This window comes from Photinus pyralis, unplaced genomic scaffold, assembly GCF_008802855.1.
Source record: "Photinus pyralis isolate 1611_PpyrPB1 unplaced genomic scaffold, Ppyr1.3 Ppyr1.4_LG4, whole genome shotgun sequence".
NCBI lineage: Eukaryota > Metazoa > Arthropoda > Insecta > Coleoptera > Lampyridae > Photinus > Photinus pyralis.
In genome coordinates, this window is record NW_022170511.1 from 21,932,709 (window position 1) to 21,938,860 (window position 6,152).

Sequence of the window (6,152 nt, forward strand, 5' to 3'; positions counted from 1 at the left end):
CCTTGAAATTACCATAATATTGCTGATTATCTATAAATAATCACAGTCCTTATGATAAGAAATCATTTGTGGTTCACCAATTTTAGGCAAATTAGAATTAAACGGAAATTGGTACTTACATAATTAATTGATTTTAGAAAAAAAATCGACTGTTGTTATCGCAATTGATAAAAAATAGTTTATTAAGTTGTGCATTACTCATCCCATGCTATTGCTAATGAGAGCAAAAATGTCTTAGGGGTCTATTCTGTATAGGTATCATCGTTAACAAACGATATCGTAATGGTAACGATTTGATCTTGAATGCCAGCTTTATTCAGTATCACTGTTATATGTTGTATGTCATACGGAATAGAGAAAGTCGTTACCGAACGATAACCGCTGTGTAACGACATCGTTACGCTTTAGAGAATAGGCCCCTTAGTTGCCAGTTTATAATGTGTTAGTTACAAAGTGTTAAAAATGGATCATACAAAAGATATGTCTTTTATTACTAATTTATGTAGTGGCTCACACACAACTTACTTTGTCTTGAACTATATCTCATAATGTAAAATATTTATACTCGTGTCCGACATTTTTTAAATTGAGGAATTGATTTAAATATATCATACGTTACACTCAACACTCATGTTCTATTAGTATCTATTAATATATTAGTATAATAGAATGGAAATACATTGCGCCATCCAGATAAATTGGTAAACTAGTCCAAGCATTACAATTAAATGTCATATTTATTTTTAATGGAACAGTTAACAGACTCTATTAGTATGACGTCAGATTTGACCGGGAAATTCAAATCGCAGGACTTGACTGTTTTACTTTCGAAGATATTGACCCCTATCGCTCCATGCATTAAAGTATCACTTTTAAATAGGTCCTCTTTACGGTCTTATACCCTGGCTTATACTGACCTTATGCGAATTAAATAAGCATATCGACCCTCTTATATCGAAACACTGATTACTTAACTTTAAAACAGAGCAAAAATCGTTAGATAAAATCAATTAATTGTGTTATAATTCAAAATTAAAAATATGTCTATAAGTACCATATCGGTTGGAAGTAAGGAATGATCATAACCTATATCTTATTCCGTGTTCATTGTGTTTACATTTTCCAATGTTAACATATAATTTAAAAAACACCTAGGACTATAGAAAACTACATAAAACAAATCCAAACAATTATAAATGGTGCACAACTCTTGTGCAGATAAAGCGCATTTTTTGAAACAGAAATAGCGTTTGACTTGACATCACCAATGGATATATTTCTTGCAGACGTCTCAATCGCCCTTTGTGAGTAGCCTCTTCTGACAGTCCGTTCTTGAGGTATAAGGGAAACATACCCGACCACGATAAGAGGTCGAGGAGGAGGGCTGCGGTTGGTAGAAATTAATTCCTTTCGTTGAGACCTTTTACCTATCGGTTGTCGTATGTAAAAGTTATGCACGTTTTACTTTCAAAAACAGCATCTCAGGAAATAATTCGTGGGGGGCTCTACTTCAAAAAATTCCAGGACCATTGCTCTAGAAGTAGTTCGAAACGGCAGCAGTGGATCCGGCCGGACGGACCGACGGACGGAAAAAACCCAAACAATAGCACATTTTTTAATTCTTAAAAAATGCGCTAAAAAAGGACAGAAACTCATACCTTGCAGCTGCGTTATAACACGTTCACAATTCCGCGGCAGAAAACCAGCAAGTATATGGGAAGTTTTGCTTTGAAATAATAAATTGATATACTGAACTGTAACCCAAACCAATTCAAGAAATGCTTTTTGGAAATTGTAAAACTCCCACAATCTTAGGGTGACTTTTATTTCTTAAATAATTTGTTATTTTCATACTTAGTTTGTAGAAATATTATTATCCTCATATATTTGTCAATACTGTAACGCAATGATTAGTAATTATTTATGTTAATTTTATTAGCTTGTGTTACACCTTTTAGTTATGATTTGATTGGGAAGGGTGGTAGATCGCCTAACCTGGCGAACCCTTGTCCATTTGTAAGATTTCTTGCTTACAATAAACGTTATTATTATTATTTATTATTATTAAAGAGCCTGCATTCAGACTAGGAATTCATCAAGCACCATTTTTGAACCATAATAAAATGATCATATTGGGATCTGGGATATATAATTTTTGACCAATTTTGATGGAAACAAGAGCTTCTCCGTACTCCGTATCGTCATCCATCACCGTATGGTCATGGATGGTTATAATTTGATCCTAAGAACATATTAATATGAAAATTTTTTTACAAAAATATAGAACTGAAAAAATTAAAATTGATTCAAAAAGATTTTTAAAAAATCAAAAATTCAAAAATCTGATTTTGAGTTTTTTTTAAAAATCAATTGAACCTTTTTTTAAATTTTGTCAAGTATTTTTGTAAACTTTTTGAAATTTCTTAATCATTTTTTTAATATTATCCCTGGTTTGTTATATTTATGAAAAGATGAGAATTCAATATGCTATCTTTTTAATTTAAATGTATAGGGCGTTTTAAAAAATGAGGTTAGGTTTCATAAAAGAGCACTTTTTTGATTGAGGACTAACAATTATAGAGATACCCGATATAAGTGTCGAAAACGGGACACCCTGTATACTGCGAACTATTCCTTCGTATTTTTGTCAAAATCAGATACAGACAATTGGTATCCAAATCTTGCATTCCATACACTCTCCAGATCGAGTGGAATTGCATGGTGACTGTTATTATTGAAATTTTGATTGTGTTGAATGGGAAAAATGGTGCAGTCTTGTGTGTTGGTGTTGCATAAAATTCCGTTTCGAGAGGTAATAGTAGACACCTAAGTCTTTGACCTAAGTGGAGTTTGCTCCTTCCGCACAGAAAGAATTGCATTGCAAAGGTTTCAAATCGACGTCGGCTAATTTGAAATATCAAATATGTAGCCACGGCGGTATGGGATGAACAACTCTATAAGTGCGCCTATATATTACATATTTCCACTCCATAGCACTCAATATCTGTCAAATTACTGTTGTAGCCACTAGACACTTGACCTTTGTTTGAGAACAGCGATATTATTTCCACAAAATAAACCCCACACTATCAAAAATGTTGACAACCTTTTGTACAGATCGGGAACACCATATTCTCACAAAAATACTTTTTGGCGCATTTTCCAACGAAGTTGGGTGCTCTATTTCAGCCACTTTCTCTATCCGTCCGTCTGTCCGAGACTTATAAGGCCTTATATAGTAATAGCAAAGAGTACCCTTTGGTAATAGCATAGTATAAATACAGAGGTAATAGTTACTCCTACAGTTTTCACTACATAATATCAATTTTCTTAGTTATTGACATAAATTACGTCAAATTGCATAATTGACAATGAATTGTACCGGGTGACCCAATAAGACTGTTCCTCGGCCTCGGCCAGTTAGGGGTAAAAAAATTGTTGGGTAAATCGATTATGAAGAATCGCTGGAAAATATTTTCAAGTTCTAAAAATGACCACCAGAGGGCGTAACTGCCATCTTAAATTTTAAAATTGCAATTTCTTTCAATTTCGCATAATAAACTAAACATTTTTTTTCCATTTTTAAAGAGAACCAGTTTATCTATCTTTTTCATAAAAACAAAAACTCTCAGTTATTTCAAAAACAAAGATGGTGTGGGGCGTTCAATTGTTTTTGCAATAACCTGCTTTAACTTCTTAACCGTTTGACCGATTGTACCAAATTTGGTATCTTTGAAAAGAGCATTCCTTGGGCAATGAGAATCAACCATATAATCAACAATATAGTTAATTTAGTTGAATCCTTCTCCTCCAGGGGGCTAGTTTTGACACTATGATCGAAAATCCTAAAAAATCAAAAAAATCAAATGGAAATTATGTGACTTTTTCTTTATGAAAAAGTAGCCAAATAACATCCAAAGAGGCCAGTGAAAACCGTTTTGCAAAATCTCGTTCCTAACCTCAAATATTGGGGAAATGAGATTAATTAATAAAAATGGTTAAATTGTATCTTAAATTTACTTTTGACGTATTTCCGGTATTTGTCGATGGCGCGAAAGATTGTTTGGAAAAGCACCTTCTACGTTTAGGTAGGCCTTGGAAAATTAAATAAATGAAACACGTTGCATTATAAAATAATAACAGGCGTAATTGGTAAATTATTCTGCTGTGTTTACATTCAGAAAGTGCAGTTTTTTGAATTTGTAATCTTTTCTAAAATGCCGATTTCAAACCAAGAAGCATTTAATATGCTGGCGATATATTTTGAGTATTTTCAAAATGCGACCATCGCTGCCCGCATATTCTATTTGCGTTATCCGAATCAACCACGAACCATCGCCGCCAGCATATTAAATGCTTCTTGGTTTAAATCGGCGAAGTTTTCTGTGTAAATAAATCGGTCCGAAATTTGGCAGGTGTGTGAGGCGGCGGAGCTGACGAAACCGAGCCTATATCTCATCCAAAAACATAAGATTTCCCAATAGGAGGTGCGAATTTCGCTGGGTATTGTTATATTGACGAAAGCATGAAGAAAGGAGGTTCTTCTTTCTCACTGAAATTCGGATGACTTAGCTTTTTACGATCAAAGCGTGATTTCATGCTGACTTTGCACTTGTAACCAAATACCTGCAATTAACACAACTGAATGTGAGCTAAATTCTCGCTACCGCGTCGCTCTGTAATCCGGATTCTATAAAAAACAATACTCTCTTGAACTGAAATGCGCAGTGTGACGGCTTAAATTTTCTATTTAAATCATAAACAAAAGTTTTTTCTATGTTACATTTATAAGGGTCGAAGACCTCACTTGCATAAAATAAAATTGAACCTCTACGACACTGGGAAAAATGTTGGTATGACAATTAGATTTATTTTATCCAAAGGTAGCTCAGTAATAAAAATGCTGTTAACACCCCTCTCTTATCTCCTCTCCAAATCTGAAATTCAAAATCTAATGCTAGGGTGTGATTGAACTCATTTTCCATTTTCCTTTACACGTTCCTGCATGTAAAATATTAGTTTAATTCATAAAAAGAAATACAAAAACAAATGCGATGCCTGTCTTGTGATAACGTGGCAATATTAAATTCATCTGTACGCGCAATCAACTACTGGTACATTAAAACACCTCTGAATGCTAAACAAATCTTTAATCCAACCAAAGGAATTGTACCACTGAAATTAAACGAAAAATTCCCAATAAATGTAACAAAATAACAAAATTCCTTTGTTTGAATCGAATTCTTAACACTAAATATAAACCAAAATCGTTTCATGCAGGTAATTTAATTTGGTCGATTCTTTTAGGAATATTAAAATTACTTCTAACAAAATTTCTTGTGAAAACCGATTACTACTTTATACAAATCAAAAAATTTAAAATAACTTACAGTTATTGACGTGGGGAATATTATTCTCTTCTGGTAACTGTCTTCGTAATTAATGCAAGTGGAAGAAAGGTGCGTACTCGGGTGCGTATGAATCGTGAATCCAATCAAACCGGCTTTAATTTCGCGAAATTGATGCTCTAGTTCGTGATTATGCACAGGAATAAATAAGACAATGTGCCACTGTGTTGATATTAATTTTGCTCAATTCATTGATTAGGTGGTACTGCAGATAAAATGTGCCGATTAATTGTCTTTAAATTTCCTGCCGTATGCCGTTGTAGACAAAATTCTTATTTATCGCACAATGCGTTGTCTAATGATGTCTGTGAGGAATTTGCTTTTATCCAACCGTTACATTTGGCGATCCAATGAAAACACTTCTTTGTTTATGACGAGTTTATGTAATCCCGTTTCTATTTGAAGAGAGCTTTGGCGGGCAAGCTCTTTTTAAAGTCTAACCCCCGTCTACCGAAACACCCCCTTACAATCCGGTACCTCCCTTCGCTTATCTCGAAAATGCATACCTTTCTCTAAAATGTACGCGTTCTTATCGCTTTTTATTCCCAGACACGCGTTGGTTCATGTCCGCTATGAAGCGGTATATGTTTAAGTTTTCCTGTGCTCAATAAAAAAAAGACTTTTTTTAAATTCTAAAGCGGCAACCTGTTACACCAGCAACGACAAACTTCATTTCCAACACGGTTTGAAAAATCTTATTATGTTCCACTACACGTAAAGATCGACCCCCTAAATTTCGACAAC